The 18,763-nt window shown below is 46.0% G+C and overlaps 1 long non-coding RNA gene across 3 annotated transcripts; it reads left to right on the top strand.

The window, feature by feature from the left end:
* On the top strand, positions 4,933–15,954 carry LOC102165158. Of its 3 annotated transcripts, XR_002342266.1 has the most exons (6): positions 4,933–5,276; positions 6,015–8,741; positions 8,874–9,135; positions 9,373–9,445; positions 10,037–10,158; positions 13,679–15,954. It is a non-coding gene; the product is annotated as an uncharacterized LOC102165158 (long non-coding RNA). The 3 variants fall into 3 exon arrangements; XR_300603.3 differs by having other exon boundaries at positions 6,015–9,135; XR_002342267.1 differs by having other exon boundaries at positions 6,015–9,135; positions 13,805–15,954.

Raw genomic sequence — 18,763 nt, forward strand, 5'->3', positions numbered from 1 at the left:
GATTCGTCTCTTGTGGGGAAAGAGGTCAACTTTGAAGTCTTCCTTGAGATACTTCTTTTATTAGGTCATAGGACCCAGTCATCTGTTGGGGATTGCTCACCCAACTCTGGAAGCCAACAGCCCTCTCCGCAAACCAGCTTTATTTTAAATACACTTGAGTTCATGCCAGTGTCCGGGTGGGAGCTGGGAAAAGTGAAAAGCTGCTGGAAATTTCCTCACTCCTCCCCGTGACTTTCTTTCTTTTAAAGAAGGGTGGGGCGAGCATGAGTCCACTTAGGGAACAGCTCCATTCACCTCATATCAAATAGACAAGAGGCATCCCTCCCGCAGGTAAATTTAATAACCGTTTCCTCCAAGTCTGACTTCTCCTTACGATCAACCCCCGAAAAATGCAAGTCGGTGAATGTGTGCCATGGAATATGTCATCTCGGTGTTCAGAGATAAAGCGGGGGGGACAAATAAGAGAAGGTCAGGACAGCGAAGGAAAAAGACTCAGCCCTCACTGGCCCTGGGTCGGGTAACTCAGGAGAGCCGACGGGCGCCTGAGCTGAACCTTCACAACCCACCACGTGGATGCCCAAGAGGCTGCTTTCCGACGGATGAAGGTTCAATGTCATGTCAAGACAGCACTGCATTCATTGTCGAAGTTTCTATTGAAAACTGATTCCTTTGCCGATGTTGTTAATGTTTATGAAATGCTGGAGACGGGCGAGCTTCCAAAAGCAATTCATAGCCGGTTTCCCTGATTTTATGTCTGAGGCCACTGTCCTGTGGCCCTTCCCTGGATTTATCTTTAGGGCCCTTGGATTTATCTGAGGACTGGTCTCCTCACAAAAGTTTCCAACACCAGTGCCAACAGTCTCGGGTGTTGGAACTGGGTGTCTAGGAACTGGCTTCAGCCTGAAACGCATCTCACACAGACCACTTAAGAGCCATCTCAAGATAACTCCGGTCAGAATTTAACCAGCCACCTACAAATAAAGCACATCCCATGACTCTACTCTGAAGGCATTTGATTCTCCAAAGCCTCTTATTTCCAACAGTTGCATCAGCTGTAAACATACACCACACACTGGTGTTTGGTGAGTCAGGCCTCAGCAAAGAGCAGTGTCTTTTTCTGTATTTCTAAAGTTAAATTAGTTTGACTTTGAAGCATAAACTCACCAAAACAAAAGCTCAGGGACGTGTAGGTTTTGGTTGCTCTCCTAATCCTAATAATAACAGCCAACATTTAATAAGTGTCAGGCACGGCCTGTTCTAAGCAGCATCCAAGTGGGGTTTCAGTTAAGCCTCACAGCGCTCTCAGGTAGGAACATTGAGCCGAGAGACAGTGGCCCAGTAATTTGCTGAAGACCGTGTGGCAGTAAACAGGGGAGCCAGAAGCTGAGCCCGGACAGGCTGCGGGAGGGCCCCTGTTATCCACCGTGTGCTCCTCCCTGGGTCTGGGTGCATTTAACCTGGCGGAGGTCCCCGGGTCGCCTCTTTATGCATGAGGGCACGGCCCCGCTTCCTTGACAAGACAAACTGATTTCAAGAGAAAGCAAGTCCTTTTCTACCTCTTAGCAAGTTAAGGCAGCTCAGGAGCCAGGACATTCCTTGTTCAATTGGGGATTGTCATTGTTGCTGTGTCATCTCCATTTGTTTCATGGGTGGTGCTGCTTCTGCCCGAAACCGGAGCACTATGTGGGTTAAAATGTGCTCCCAAACGTTGATGTCAGATTCACACCACGGCGTCAAAGACCAGAGCCGGGGAGGTGTGGGTGCTGGTTCAGGTCCTGGTGCGGGAGGCGTCTGCTCTCCACCGTCTGCGTCCAGAAGTCTCATCGAAGCCAGGAAACACGGTTACCGTGTGGAACGCGGGAATCCACGGTGAGTTCCTGGCAGGAAAGGCCTTCTAAGCAGAGAAGTAGAAGGCATTTCCTCCAAAGTACCAGGGCTCCCAGGAAGCCTCTGGAGCTTCGTGCTGTTGGGATAAAGGGGGCCAAGGTGTAGGAGGCATTGCCGGGCCCCCTGGATGGTGCAGGGGTCGGGGGAAAAGCGGTGGGTTATTGATCTCACACACGCCTGAAGCTAGGAAGCCAGGTCCTGGGTGGGTCCCACCCGCCACTAGGGGGAGCCAGGGTTACGGGTGTCCGCCGGTTCTTAAGGTCACCAGACAGAGGAGAAATTCACTGCCACACAGCTGTCCTCACACCTTCACACATTCACACACAGCAAAGCCAACTCTGTTCCGTCTTTATGTGTGGGAGAGAGAGCGGTACGCGGGGGAGGATCCAGGACCCATCACCTCCGCAAGGGCAGCCCGCCTGGGGGGTCCATGCGAGCCAAACACCAGGGGCATGGCCTGTGGATTCCAGGAGGGCCGTTGCTCCCAGAGAGGGCGGAGGCTCACTTCTAAGTGACAGACAGACCAGCAGGCACACGGCAGTGAGGGACCTCGAGCTCGTAACTCAGCCACAACTAGGTCACCAGGAGCTCCAGGCTCCCCCACGAGGCAGGCAGCACTCAACTCCGGGAGTCTCTTAAATGACACTCAAGCCAAACTTCAGCACATTGGGTCAGAGCAGAAGAAGTCCAGTTTGGAGGCCCTGCATCACCAAGTGTCAGCAGGAGAAAGGACCTCAGAGGTCACATGGTTCAGCCCCTCTGGCGACTGGCCTGGCTCCCACTTTCTCTACGGAAAGTGCTGACACGGCTTCCTAAGCCTTAATTACACGCTGTACTCATCTCTTTAGTCAAAGAAAAGCAGAATGTAAACTCAAAACCATATTGACAGTATTGACCTACTATGGCCCCAAATGAGCTATACTTCTGCCTGCCAATGTGACAGAAACCCCCCAAGAGAAAGACACAATTCTTTGTGTCCTTGACAGACAGCATCAATTTCTGCAGCAGGCACCTTCCCCTCTAGCAGATTTAGGATACTAAAGAAAACTGGAGCCTCTGAGAATACCTTGGGGGGAAAACACTCCTGCCCTTCTCAATATTTTTGTAAGCACATGTAGGTGCGTAAGCTGCTCTGAATGCAAACCCCTAACAGACCTGTTGTAAACGCAGATCTGTACATACGTCCGGATCAGCCCAAGCGCACATCAGAAAAACAAGCTGGCTGTCCTCCCTTCCCCTCCCTCTGTAGGAATTTGGCTTGAGATGAAGGTTTGATCTTTTAGTAATAACATTCTCAGTGTCCAACTGAGTGCAGCCAAGGGAAATAAACACAACGGCTTCTGAACCTGGTTTTGCTATAGATTGACACGGCCGCTGACAAAGGATTAACCTCTTGTTGCCTCAGGCCCCTACCCTGCAAAAGATGCCCCATATTTTCAACCTGATCAACTGCAATTCATTAATACTTTATGGCCACAGAGCATAGTATGATGTTGTGACTGTCTCACCAAGGTTATGCTCTTTCACCATCGGTGCTATTTTGGTCCTACTCATGCTTCCAGCCTTCACAGTTATATGGAAACTAAATACCCCTTCAAGGGGAAGGGGAAGAAGGATGTGCACACAGAAGAAAACCAATCTCACAGACCAGGCCTTTGGGGGCCTTGGAGAGTTTGAGGAGGCAGATATTCTGAGTTGTCTGAGTTGTCAAAAAGAGCTGGTTTCCGGCTTCTGGCTGTTACGTCCAGCGTAGCCCAGTAGTAGCAATACTGTCTTTGTTATTTGTGTTTTTTGTTTGTTTTCTTTTCTATCCTTTTTTTTTCTTTCTTTTCCTTTTACATTTTTTTTTTGGCGGGGGGTAGGGGGGCCATGCCTCTGGTATGTAGAAGTTCCTGGACCAGGGATCAAACCTAAGCCACAGCAGCAACCTGAGCCCTAAGCTGCTGTAGTGACAATGCAGGATCCTCAACCTTCAGCACCACAAGAGAACTCCACCCTCTAAGTTTTATTTAGGGTCACTTTTGGTGCCTGTGGCTTCAGTCTTTCACCATCAGAAGTGATTCAGGATTAAGTATCTCCAGCACTGTCCAAGAACAATGTTCCACCTTACAAAGTAACTCGGAAGGCAAGCAGAAACGGACAAATTCACACCGTCTCCTTGAGATGGTTTGCTGAACCCGCCCAAAACAGAGGCTCTTAACTAAGGTTGGAATGAAACAGATTCATAACCACCTGTCATAGGGGAAATCATTGCCTGGAAAAAAAAAATTTCTAGAATTCTTAGGTTATCTATACATTCCAGAAATAATGCATATTTACCTAAAATCTATCAACTCTTTACATTTAGATGAAAACTTAGTGGATTTATTAGGTAGGGATATACCAGCTGCTGTTAAAAATAATCCTTCCAAATTTCATTGGCTCAAGCCCAGCCTTTATATCAATTCAGTGGGTGAGTTCTGGGGCTATGAGCAGGGTTCGAGGTCTCAGGCTCCTTCCTACGACACCGAGTCCTTCACTAAGGCCTTGGAGTCTGTAGCCTCCAGACAGCAGAGGGAGAAAGAAAGGTTGAAGAAGACTTACTGGCTTCCTGATTACTGTGGGGAAGAGATGCTAAACATCGCTGGTGTTCATATTCCAATGCACAGAAAACTAGTCACTAAACCCCAGTTCTACTCAAGGGAGGCTGAGAATTGTAGTCCCCAGCTGGGCAGCCGTTTGTTTCTCAGTGACTAGTCTCTACCATGGACAGAAGGGGCCAGCTTTTGGTGGCTGGGTGGCAGTCTCTGCCGCATAGACATCTAGTGTTGGGGTTGACCCCCATGCAAGGACCTCTGCAGTAGCATACAAGACAACGCCATCAGTCAATGTCTTGGGAGTCCTGCCAGGGACCAAGAGCTCCCTACTCGCCAAGGGAATCGGTTTAATTTTTTTGGACAGAACTAACCAATGACAAGAAAGCTCTTACATTGAGTTGTGATAGTTTGTTATGCAATTTCCACCTGCCGGTCTTAGCTCTACCCTTCTAGCATCACACAGAGGAAGTCTACTTCATCTTCCACTTGACAGACCATCAAAGTAAAGATCCACCATGTCTCCCTGAAGTGATTAATTTTCAAAGCACCCCCAGCTGATTGATTTTCATTTCACTTATTATACGGGTCACCCTTCTTGGGGAATCCACATGACTCTTTTTGGCCTTCTGACAAGATGCAGCTCAGAACGGAAAACAGTCCATCAGGTGAGCAGAGGGAACATAAGGGGGCTCTGTGAGAAAGACTCAGCACATCTTATTCTGGAAGCTGCTATGCTGGAAAAAACATGCTTGGGCTCCTTTCCTGCTTTCTCATCATCTGGAAGGTGGACGTGGGATGACGCAGGCAGTACAGGTACAGGGGGTATAGCTCTGGAGGGAGAGAAACCCTGCTGCTCCATCGCTTCCCCCTGGCTGGGTTCTCGAATAGGGAGGGAGTTTCCTGCGGAGGCTCTTTTCAGATCAATGCTGTTTAAAGCTTAAAAAGAAAAATATGGCCTAAGTAAAATGATAATAAAGAAGCTCAAGATAAGACAGCCTTTTGTGCGGGTCTTATATCACATCAGCCATGCTTTAGAGCAGTCCTGGAGGTGGCGTCAATTAGACACAGAATCTTTTTAAAAAAAATTAATAAAGTTTAGATTAAATACTAAAGAGGAAAGTTGTAGTCCATTCTTCCTGACAAAGGCTCAGAAAAACAAGGTTGCTTACTCTTTCCTCCCCTGAGGCTGGCATGGGAAAAGAGCTTCTATAAAAATGTTTTGAAATTCTTAAAAAATATTTTGAAAGTAATTTTTACAATTAAAACTTGTATTATGGGAGAGAATATTTTACACCAATGGGGCCATTTGGTAAAAATGATCCAGAAAAGCAATTTTTCTCTATTATATTTTATTTCGCTCTATTTTGATAGGAAAAAGGAAGGGTGCAATGGTAAGCAACCTTTTAATACAGTTTAGAAACTTAATGTGGAAAGGGCACTAATATTGTAATTACTAGTTTTCTTTTATCAGCGCCAGTTCTCTTTGTTGCTCTTGCTATTTAAAGTTACTGTTCATACACTGTGGCTAATTCCCTTTGTTAAATTTCACAGTGAATGCAGCTTCCTGAATATTTGTTATTGCAGTCCTATGGATGTACGCTTCTCAGATAAAGGAAGAACCGGGTGCATCCATCTGTGCGCAAATTAAAAATGAGTTTAACCCCATGGTTTCCGTGACCCTGTCCCTTGGGGCAGAGTGTGCCCTATGCTTTGGACTAACGAGATGTAAAATGGTAGGAACACCTGTGTTGTATTTTTAATGGCATTTAATGGTACATCAAAAATGTCTTCCATATGATCCTGTATGTATTCAAAGAGGAACCGGAGGTGAGGGCGCCCTCCATGCCCAGGGGCTGGCGTAGAGGGAGGTGGAGTCTGGAGAAGGAGAGAAAACAGTGACAGTCTTCTAACATTGAAAGGGAAATGTCTGTTTTCAGTATGCAAGCTATTCACCCTCCGAGGTTCTGGTTTATTTGCAGCTGGGTGGGAGTTTGGGCATCACAGTCACACCACCTCCCTGAAGAGAGACTCAAGAAGGAAGGAAAAGGGGAGCCACCGAGGCAGGCTGCTAGGGAGGGTCTACAGGCCACAGCAGGACAGGGGAGCCTCTTTCTAGTGCCTGACCAGAGCCGCTGGGGAGGAAGAAGTGGAGGCCCTTTTGGTTTCTGTGATAATCCTTCTCTACCTCTCGCCTTTCAACAGGACTGCCACTGGCAAGAGCCCATCTTCAGGGAAAGCGTGCACATTCGGTTTTCTCTCTTCTGTTCCTCCTCTGAGAGAGAGAGAGAGAATAAGAAAATAATGGACATTTCTCTCTGTCCCTCTCAGTCTAATATCGGAAAGAGAAAAAGGGAAAGGTCTACCACCCACAGGAATAGATTTTGCTTTGTCATTGGGGATTATAACATTTATTTATTCATTCAACGGGTATTTGTTGAATGTCTGCCATGCGCCAGGCTCTATTCTAGGCTTGGGGGAGAGGAGTGAACAAGTCAGAGAAGGTCTCAGCTTTCAAGGAGCTACAGTCAGGTGAGGTGAGACGGCAATAAAGGAGAAAACAGGTGGAAGTGATGCATAGGAGGAAGACGAAGCAGGGAAGTGAGTGACAGACTGTGAGAGCATGTTTGAGTGGCTGGCTGGGGGAAAGACAATGATATCTGATTGGAAGCCAGAGTGATGTGACCAGTTGGAGCGCATGTTCCAGGCTGAGGGAAGAGCAAGTGCAAGGGGTGCCAAGAAAGGCCATCCTCTCTTCTGGTGGACACTCCAAGAAGCCAGCATGGCGGGCTGTGGGCCCGGGGAGAGACTGCAGATGCGAGCCTCAGCAGAGCCAGGTCAAGCCCCTGACTTGGATTTTATCCTAAGTGCACTGGTAAATCAGGGAGGGCTTTATTTACCTATGCATTGTTTGAAAACGATGGATGAATTTAAATGTACTCAAAAACAGAGAGGAGAGCATCATGGATCTCACCCAGACATCACCAGCTTCCATCATCCACACCCTCCTTATGTCCAAGCCCTACTCGATTTTCCCATCCTGACCACATTTTAATGCACCTCCAGATATCACTGCATTTCTCCCATAAATATGTCAGCATGTATCAAATAAGAATAGGGCATCAAATAAATATTACCAAAGAGTGTGTGCTTAAACATTGAATGTGTGAATATTCTTTTATTTTGTTTGAATTAGAATCCAAATAAGGTTCATATATTGAAACTGGTTAGTACTTCACTTAAATCTCATTTAACTCATTAGTTTCCTTTCGTGAGAGGATTTAAAGGCAGCGTATCAGGATTTGTCACTTTTTAAAAGACTTTTCTAGTTCCATGTGGATAGCAGTGAGCAGGAGGGCAAGAAGGAAGAAGAGGAAGTGCTTAGGAGTCAGTGCAGTGGTCCAGAGGGAAAGGACGGTGCTAGGGGGGTGGATGAGATGGAAAGAATTTGGATAAATATGGGGTTTGTTCATTTATTACCTCATTTTCCAGTTAGAGCTTACTGGATGTATTTTTTACATATAGCCATACGAATCTGCAGAGTATGCAGGCATGCATGTATGAATGATGGACAAATTTATGCATTAAATCTATACAATTAATGCACTCACATGTCTAGTATGGGGTGTGCCTAAACAATCAGTAAAGGAGTCTAAAAAAAGGGGGTCTTGAATTCACAAAAATAATGTCCTTTTTCATATTACTTCCACACTCCTTTAAATAAGGTTACTAAAATTGCCCTATTTGATTTTAAGATGATTCACTTGAAATTATCACATTATTTCAAAGTAACAGTGCAACTTAGATATTAATTACCCTTCCCAGAGAGAGAATAAAGCACGTGGGTTTATCATTGAGTCCTGTGGCTGAAGAAGACCTGAGAGATTAACTGGGAACAAGTCGAAGACCCTAAACTGAGATTCCCAGCGGTGCAGGCAGAGCGATGGCCCAGAATTTGCGCATGCGCACTGCCTGCTGCTCCCCACATCTGCCCCGACTATTCCTGAGCGCCTGTCCCTCCTGTCTTCACTCGTAATTGCTGTGTGCTGGCTCTGCCTGGAATCACCTTCCGCTTTCCTCTCCCGAACTGTGTCTCCCAGCCCTCCTGTAGAGTCCTCAGTGTGGGGCTGAGAAACGCTATTACTCTCTCATTGTTTTGTATTTCTTTTACCCACAGGTCACTTTTGTTTTATATTCAGGGTCCATTTGATGGAACGTCTTGCAGCACCTGGGAACTTCATTTATAAAGTCCCTCAAGCATATCACCTCGGTGCACCTCAAGTCTGCATTTTATGTCTGGCTGTTGTTTAGAGCTTTAAAAATGAAGGGGGTGGGAGTGGGGGTGGAGAGAGAGGGCGAAAGAAAACACAGCAGGGAATCATCACAACTTCCATTCCTTATTTTCGTTATCAGCATTAAATGTCAACCAAATCTGAAAGGCTCTCGGGTGCCTGAGAAAACCGGACAGCACTTGGTTGTTTCGATTCTGTGCGTACGAATTGCTCTTCGCCCTCCACGGTGACTCGGGAGTTCTTGTTTCACATCAGCTGACCTTACTCCTGGGGTGTCAAGAGTGTGAATGTAGCTGAAGATACAGCGAAAGATACAGCTGTATACCTGTATACCTGAATACAGCTGAAGCTACAGGAGGAGGAGATGCAGCTGCCTCTCAGAGGTGATTGATGCACTTGACATTGGGTTAGGACCTAGGATTCATGTGTGGTCACAGACGCCAGATGGATAAATACATACTGCTCCCCAATTTAAGCTGTTAACTTAGTTTTTTAATTAATTTGAGGAGCATTGTGGCTCTGTCTACACAACACCAAAACCTCCCAATGAAAGTTGAAAAATGCAATTTAAAATTCCAATGTTTGTGCTGCAAAGAAACAACTCAATGTCTCATATTTAGGTAAGTGCAGAGGAGAAAGCTCTACTTCAGTTTGACCCGAATGGCGTCTCCTTTTATGTAGAAGGCACTAAAGGTAAGCTGAGTTGAATCAAACCATTGTTGATAGGACTCTGCACACCCCGGGCACTGGGTGGCCGGATACCCTGTAGATCAACTGTTCAATGCAGACTCTGTTCCCTATGTTTTTCTCCGTAGCGTTGCCTCAACCAGCACAACCCTTTTAAGTGTCCCAGGATGGACACTTCATACTCTCAAGGCATCATTTTTTGAAAGAGTAGGATGTTAGTAATGATGATTTCAGATGTTGAACACTGTATTTTATGCCCACCACTGTGCTCAACTTTCAGTACGAGTTATCTCACTTAACCCCTTCGACCACCAGTGAGATCACCCAAATTTAACACATGAGATATATGTCACTCAGGAAGTTTAAATGACTCGTGCGGTGTCACCGAAGCATGTCTCCTGCACGGCCTGTATTCTCACATTACTCAATCTTCTGGAAAATTAGACCCACTTTCCGCCAAGTTGTCTCGGCCATTTGAGTAAAGTTCTGTGTGGGGGGAGGGGGCGGTGAACACACGTGGGGAGATTGTTTGAGTGAACTCATTTTCTTTTGTTCGATTTCCAACTCTATGCATAATAGCATTTCCTTTTTCTGCAGGAAAGTAGAACCTCTGAAAGAACCAGGAGACAGCTCCTTTGCAGTGCTTCCTTTTGGGGAAACAGGAAGCACTGGAGAGGCATGAGGAAGCCTGCCAGCTAGAGATTTCTCGAGTTGAAAGGGTAAGCCCCCGAGCCCAGCATGGAGCCCGGAGACTGGAGCTTAGAAGTTGATAGGAAATGGATGCCGGAACTTTTGTGTTTCCCTTCCTTTAAGTCCTGACAACAGAGATGCTTGGTAAACACCAAATGGCTGAATTTTAGAGAAACCCACGCTCGTAAATGCTGCAGAGCTCTCCACACCATCCCAGAGCCAAAGGCCAGCTCACTGCTGATTCAGTGGAGAAGGGTTCAAGGGTCGTCAGAGATACCCATCCCTGTGCTTAGTCTCCCGAGTGGCATTCACTGAGAATCTTCTTTCCTTTTTCGTGACGTCATTGAGAGCAAGGAACCAGATGTCCATCTGGGTTACTTAAGCTAAGTTTGGGTGGAAAGAGAAGGTGAGATTGAGCAGAATGTTACAAAACAACATGCAGGGAATTCCCGTCGTGGCACAGTGGTTAATGAATCCGACTAGGAACCATAAGGTTTCGGGTTCGATCCCTGCCCTTGCTCAGTGGGTCAACAATCCAGCATTGCCGTGAGCTGTGGTGTAGGTTGCAGACGCGGCTCGGATCCCACGTTGCTGTGGCTCTGGCATAGGCTGGCAGCTACAGCTCCAATTAGACCCCTAGTCTGGGAACCTCCCATATGCCGTGGGAGCGGCCCAAGAAATGGCAAAAAGACCAAAAAAAAAAAAATGCAAATAAAATAGAAAAGGCAAGTTTATAAAGGATATGGAAGAGGAAAATACCTACTCAAGAACTTAAAATGCAGAGTTCCCATCGTGGCTCAGTGGTTAACGAATCTGGCTAGGAACCATGAGGTTGCAGGTTCGATCCCTGCCCTTGCTCAGTGGGTTGAGAATCCGGCGTTGCTGTGAGCTGTGGTGTAGGTTGCAGACGCAGCTCGGATCCCACGTTGCTGTGGCTCTGGCGTAGGCCAGTGGCTACAGCTCTGATTGGACCCCTAGCCTGGGAACCCCCATATGCTTCGGGAGCAGCCCTAGAAAAGGCGAAAAGGCAAAAAGACAAAAAAAAAAAAAGTTAAAATGCATGCAACCCGCAGGAACTTGTTTCAGTGAGTGAACAATGAGCTTCAGTTGTTTTCAGGGCAGCCTGGGGAATTTCTGGCTAATGAATACCGGACTGGAGAATAATACCCACTCAGGGTATTATTATACCCTCAGGGTATTATTATACCTTGTCCAGAACTGACCTGCATGTTTCAGTACTGACCAGTGTGGACACCCATGAACCCCGACCCCCGGGTTTCTGCCCCCGCCATAAGGGCCCATGACAAGCCCACCAATGACACGTGCATTCTTAAATGGATCCTTTCCAGATCTTAAAGCGCGGATCCCTCTGAAACATTTTGCACTGTTGGGCATCCCTGTATTCGTAGAATATCCCCGTCTTAGGCCCTGGTCTTCATGAGCACCCAGTTTTCCTCTACTTTTCTGGCCACATCTTCACCTACAGGCTTTTCTCTCACTTTCCATTTCCAACTTGGTTTGGGGATGCGGGGCAGGGTTGCATCTGGGCTTTTTCTTTTCTAACTTCCAGAGATATATAAACTCTTAGCTTTAATATTTGCTCACAATGGCTACTGCTTCATGTTAAGTTTCAACTCTATATATCTAAAAGTCTTCTAGAATCTTCTGCCTAGAAATCCCACTGGCATCGCACATTTGGCAAGCTCAGAACCAAACTCTTTATCTCCTCTGTCCTGCCATCCTCCATCTCAGAGCAGCACCGTCACCCACCCCTTCGTCTATGTGATGAGCCCAGGAGCCGTCCATCCGCAAGCCCCAACCTCGTTTCCACCCCCAGTAAATTACCAAGCATTGTCTTCTCTTGCTTCTAAATAGCTCTAAAATCTGTCACCTTTTCCAAGCCTTCTATCAGGAAGTGCTGTTGAGTGATCTTATTTCGGTGAACAGATGGACATGTGACTAAGATCAGATCATGACCTGTCACAAACTCCAGCTCAGTGCACAATGGGGGCCCTGAGGCCAAGGCCAAGTGATTCAGTTCCAATCCCTGCGTGGTTTTGTTCCCCGACAAAGCTACTGTCTGAACTGGCAAGAACATGTTTCCTCATGTGCTAAAACTTCTCTGAGGCTCTGACTACTGGAAGATCAAAAAGCAAATATTGTGTGGGTCTGCATGCATGTAAATATACATTCAGAATGTGCGGTTTTCCCCTACTTTTGTATACCGTACTTTCTCCCTTCCGTAATACCACTTCATGAAGCGCGTCTCTGTCTCCGCCTGCAGACCAGATTTCCACTGGTGACCCCCTAGTCTGTCCCCCTTCTTCCAGGACAACCTCCCGCTCATTTTACTACTAATGTCCATTTTCATCTGAAACAGGTCAAGAAAGTGAATTTATGTTTGATAAAAGAAAGATCATAGATAGATGATAGATAGGTAGGTACATAGGCAGATAGATAGAGACAAGATAGAAAGGAAGAAAAGCTTTTCTCAGGAAGACAGAACTGATATGCTTAGACTGTTTTTGACTAGCAAGGATATTATGAACTCAGTTTCAATGACTAGATTCAGAAGCAGAAAGATAAACAACAACGAGAAAAAATCATCTCAGCTATTAAAACAACACAACTAGAAGATATGAAATCTTGAAAACGGATGGAGAAAGGAAGTATGAAGGATCATTGATAACAGGAGGCGAAGCTCTAGGATATCCAGGGTGGGGGAGGGAAATGAGCAGAGCAGCCAGACAAGAATGGCTAATATTTATTACCTTTTGGGCACAAACCACTGCATTTTAGGTGTTTTGTTTTTTTGTTTTTTTGTTTTTTTTTTTCCCTTAATATGTCCTCCCACAAGATACACAAAATAAGATATATTTCTTGGCGGAGTTTGTAAACTTTAATTTTTTCCACTCTGTTCTGAAGACTTTTCCCCTCTGCTGTAAAGCTAATGAACGTGAATATGTTTTTATTGATGTGTGTTCTCCAAGAAGGATATGTGATAATCTTCATTAGCCTTACAGCAAAAATTAGCAATAGCAAATACCAGTGTATTCTGGGGAATTAAGATATTTGCATGGGTGTGATCCTGTGGTATGAAATGTGTGAAACTTCATTCTATATGTATGGCTGGGATTTCAAAATTAAAATTCATTTAGATGTCTTGGATCTCTGTTAGGTAAGTGTCCAATTTAGAAACAGAAATTCTGAAGGAAAAGCGAACAAAGATTTGGTTATCATTGACCCTGGGTCTGACGGTGGTTTGGCTGCAACATAAGCCCCTCTTGTCCCTGAAGCTCCGGCCACCTGCCAGAACACCCATGTGCCATGTCCACATACTCACTGGTTAAAGGTTCAACAAAGCAGGCATTACGATGTAATGGATGGAGGGAAACATAAGAAGATTTCCCCTAGTTTGGTCACTATTCATTTTCTTTCTATTTTTACAAGAGAGAAATGAGTCCGTTAATTCTTTTCATCCTGAAAGGATATCAAAGTTTAACACATCTTTAGTGTCAAACAGTGACAATCTTCTTCGAAATTCTCTAGGGAGTGTGGAGTGCTGCTGTGCTAATAGTTCCTCAATTATGTGGATTTCTGAAGTTGCTTTGGCTGTTAAAGAAGATACTTCGTGATTAGTTCAGCTATTCTGAAAGGCTTTTTCCTGCCATACAGAGCTGTCATCCTGCACCAGGAGTGAAGAAGGCTTGGTTAGAACTTCCCGGCTCATCAGCATCATGAGGGATCCTCAAAAGATACTGTTCCGTGTATACCGGTGGCATTCCCACGGTAGATCTAAAACAGTTTCCGAATTAACTCCCCATGCCACAGTAAGAATCGTGCTTCTGAATAAAGAATTGGGGATGTGCGAGTTCCCGAGGTGGCTCAGCGGCAGAGAACCCAGCTGATATCCGTGAGGACTCAGGTTCAGTCCTTGGCCTCACACAGTTAAGACGCTGATATTGTCGTGAGCTGTGGTGTAGGTCGCAGACACAGCTGGGATCTGGTGTTGCTGTGGCTGTGGTGTAGGCCGGCAGCTGCAGATTCAATTTGACCCCCAGCCTGAGAACTTCCATATGCCACAGGTGGGCCCCTAAAAAAAAAAAAAAAACAAAAAAAAAGCATAGAGGATGTGCTGGCAGCGCCCCCCCTTCCCACACCCAGGACTGAGGGAGTACAGTCAACACTGTTCCTAAGTGGCCTGGAAGTCTCCTCCTTTGCTCTCAGTGAAGATGGGTTTTAAGTGGTTTATACATATAGATTTATTTTAAGAATTTGTCTCATGCCATTTGGGGCTTGAAAGTCTAAAATTTGTAAGACCAACCAACAGGATAGAAACTCGGGTAGAATGTGATACTACAATCTTGAGACAGAATTTCTTCTTTTCTGGGAAACCTCAGTTTTTGCTCTCAAGGCCTTCAGCTGACGAGGTGAGGCCACCCACATTATCCAGAATAATCTCCTTTACCTAATGTTAATTAACTGTATTTTTATACAGTTTTAAAGGTTATTTTCCATTTACACTTATTACAAAATATTGACTATATCCCTTATGATGTACAGCAACTTTTTAAGTGAAGTTAGTTGACTGTAGATGTTAACCACATCCACAAAATACTTTCACAGCAACATCTGGATTTTGTTTAAGTAACTGGGCACTATAGACAGGCCAAATTAAAAATTAAATTAAACCACACTCATACTTGCGTCTTATTTCTCTTTTTGATCATCTTCTCTTATCGTTTTATTTCCTTCTCTCTCTTAATTTGATTGTCTGTCTTAATTTTTTCTTCATTGGCCTTTATTAAATTTTTAGCTGTATCTGCTCATCTCCCAGCACCTTGTAATTTGGCTTTCATTTCTTTATGTGACTGCCATTTTCTTCTCTTCTTTCCCTGAGTTCTACTAACTTCTGTTCTATTTCTTTTTGTTGTGTTTCCCAGTTCTACTTTTAATTATTAAATTTTTGAACTAAGATGCTTTCTTTGATCACAGCAACCTCAGGGTGCAATTTTTTTTTTTTTTTTGCCTTCCTTATTAATTCAAGAACTTTCACTTTTTCCATTAAAGGAAATACTGTTAGGCTTTGGCGTATCTGAATTGCCAGCAGCACTTCTCTGTGCTTTGGGGACTTTATTAAGGAACATTAGGGTCACTTGAACACAAGCACTGTGATACTGTGACAGTCAATCTGATACTCATGCCACGAACTAAGTACTAATTGTGGGACACGCCAGACAAAAGGAGGATTCAAGTCCCCAGAGGACTCAGCGGGACAGCGCGTGATTTCATCACGCTGCTCGGAACCGGGGCGCCCAATTTAAAACTGTTTATTTCTGGAATTTTCCATGTCATGGAAATGGTAACTGAACACTTGAGCACGGAATCGTGATGGCGGCATTGCCGTCTTGGAAAATCTGGAAGATGAAATTGCAGAGCAGTAAACACCATCGTTTGCCCGCAAATCTGAAAGCGAAGAGAAACAAAGTCCTCACGCAAATTCCTAGCACATTGCCAGCCTCTGCTAGTGGTTATTCTGCTGCAAAGGAGACCAGAGAGACAGCATGAAACATGAAAAGATTCCCCAAGGTGATCTTGCCGGCTCAGGGATGGACGGGTCCGAGCGAAATTTTTATCTTCTCTGCTCTAAGTCCTATAGAGTCTCGCGTTGAACAGCAAAGCCATCAAGCTAATAAAGAATCTATTATCTCCCTTCCCTCCTCTTACTTTTATTCCTCTTCCCCTCCCACAACACACCTCTCTCCTCAGGACTGGCGTCCGGTTCTCAATAGCGGCAGTGGCTGCGTCTTAATGAAAAAAGATGGATAAAATATTACCATAACCTCAGAGGCAGAAGCAAAGCCCTTATTAGAATTCGGACCTACAGCTGGAACTTCCAGCGTGGGGCGGGAGATAAAGTTCACCATTGTTAGCTCACAAGTGCCTCAGACTTCCTGGCAACTGCCGTGAATTACTGAGTCATTTATGCAGGCCTTCAGAAACAGTCCACTGTCTCCCAACAAAAAAGGCATTCAGGAAGGGAGCAATGGTCCTGGAGAGCCGGCTTTAGCACGGTGAATGGACTCCGGGCCCCCCAAGTCAATGGCCTCTGTGGGAAAGGCCCTGATGTCACCGCGAATGCATTTTCAGGGTTCTGCCCTGCTTTCCCCTGCTCTCTCCCCTTCTTGGGTGCTGCCCTGTGTTCTTTTTCTCCTCTTTCTCACTCTGGCTGCCTCCCTCCTGCTTCTTTGAGGCCATTATATTTTTTTCAAAGTTTAGAACTCAAACCCAGCAAAGGTTGCAGACCACATGACTGCCATGGTAACACATGGGGGCTTTGGCACTTCAGATTTTGCATAAAAAGTGGAAAATGTTTGAAAGGGAGGGCAAGAATGAAAGGGGGAAGGAAGCCAGTAGGTCCCACATGGGGGTGGTGTCGGCTGGGAAAGGACAGAGCCAATGGGAAGGAGGCCTGTGGAGGGGGCTTGAGAAGGAAATTTATAATCCTTTGCATTCAAAACTTAGAGAGAAAGACAGAAAGAAAGAGAGATAGAAAAGAAAGGAAGAAAAGATAAAGCTCTGTGCTTCTGATGGACGGAGAAATGTAGAAGGAGAATGACAGAATTTCCGCAAGAAATGAGGTCATGCTTTTGAAAACGTACCCAATTACATGGTTTAGGGGAAACTTTCAAAACGCTGCCTGGCTCCTCAAAAAGAAAGTCAGAAAGGAGAGGAGAAGTCTCATACAATGTGTGACCTGGATGGAAAGAAAGCAGAAAACAAGCTGGCGTATTTTCAAGAACACCCAAGGCTCTGATGTCCCCTGGTGTCAAAGGGCTATGGACATAAACGCTAAGTTGTCTAGTTCTGTTCTGAATTCTGCTTCTTGAAGGACCTGAGCTCTCACATATGGTATCAGGAGTGTCTGACAAAACAGGTGGTTAGCTGAGGTCTGGAGACCAAATCACGCAATGCCTGGCTGACACGCAAGATCCTGTCCCGAGTGAAAGGAAAGGGATGTACTCCTAGCACAAAGTGGCAGCCTAGTTACCAAGTGTCTCACCCAAGAGGACATGAGGAAGTGTCCTGATGGGGGAGGGTCCTTGATGGTGTGATGATTCAGGCATTTGGAGTCAGTAAAGAGAAGGGTATTTAAAAAGACCGGACTTGGCTGGTTTTTATTCAGTTGCAAAGATGCCCTAGAGGTGACAGTGAAAAAATGAGGGGAGTTAACAACAATTAAAGGCTAAGCATGAGAGTCAGTCTGCCCCTTTGGTAGCTCCCTAAGAGGCTCTGAGACAGAAAAGAAGGCATGGCTGAGAAGCAGACTCAGAGTTGCTGGAGCTTAGAGCTGCAGAAATGTTTAAATACTCACATAAGTCAAGTCTGTGATGCTAAGGGAGATGTCCCAGACCAAAACTGGAGGATCCTGAAACATGAGACGGGACATCCGAGTGGGTGGCCTGAGCATTTTCGCACTGCCAAAGCCTTGAGATCTCAGAGCTTGCAGTGTTTGTGCCCGCTCCCTGCTGAGAGCTAGCACACTGTCAGGTAGGAACACACTGCAGAGGCCTCTCCCTGCAAAGCTGTACAGGCTCTGGTCCCATAGGAGTTGACCCCACCACCTGGTCTGACTGCTCAGTTGATACCAGCAAAACCTGCCTTGGAATGAGACCTGTGGGAGCAACACAAGCAGAACCCATAGGCATGAGTGAGCTGCATGAGCCTTTTGGGTGTGAGTTTGCCTTTCTTGTCCACAGAGCCTCGGCAGCACTGGCCCCTGCCCAGAGAACAGGGTGTGGAAGTTAGCCCATGACCAGGGAATCCTTTGGCCATGTCATATGCCACATGGTTCAGAGGCAGTCAGCCTCCAGGGGCCTGGAGCAGCCTACAGAAGGCCCAGCATAGGGCAGCTTGGAGGCCATGCTCTGGGGGAACACAGCCTGCATACTACTCAGGACTTTCCATGTGATGAGGGGGTCTCTGAAAGGAGGAAGACATGGGTCAGGGAACCAAGGGGTGGACGCGGTCATGGACGCACTGGTATGATTCCATATGTCCCACAAACGGAATCTGCACTTCCATTGCTGCAACTCTGGGAACTTCAGGTTGGAAGGTCCTAGTTGCCTTTGCCAGGGAGCATAGAAGAGGTTCCACTGAACCACAGGTGTGCGTATCACCTGGATACATGGACTTCTGAGGCCCAAGGACCAGCAGGGAGAAGTGGAGTTGCCTTTGGGATGAGGAAATTGATCCTGATCAGCCCAGGAAGCTGAGACTGCTTCTCCACAGTAGGGCAGGGAAGAGTTGGCTGTCTCCTGCTGTCCTCTTGTCCAGCTAGAGCCGTGAATGGACACAGGTAACTACCTTGGCCAGAGAAGGGCTCAAATCCCTCAGGAATGAAGGTGTTAGTCATCCTACCAGGTCGGTCACCAAAAGGGTGGTGTCCTCCCAAAGAGCTTATTAAAGTCCTAACCCCTGATGCCTGGGGAGGTGTCATTGGAAACAGAGATTTGAGAGAGGTAAGCTAGTTAAAATGAGTTCATACTGAATTGGGGTTGATCTTAATCCAGTACAGTAGGCGTCCTGATAAGAAGAGGAGAAAAGAAACAGACCACGTGGAAACAGAGGCAG

The sequence above is a fragment of the Sus scrofa genome, chromosome 1 (genome assembly GCF_000003025.6).
Source record: "Sus scrofa isolate TJ Tabasco breed Duroc chromosome 1, Sscrofa11.1, whole genome shotgun sequence".
Lineage (NCBI taxonomy): Eukaryota > Metazoa > Chordata > Mammalia > Artiodactyla > Suidae > Sus > Sus scrofa.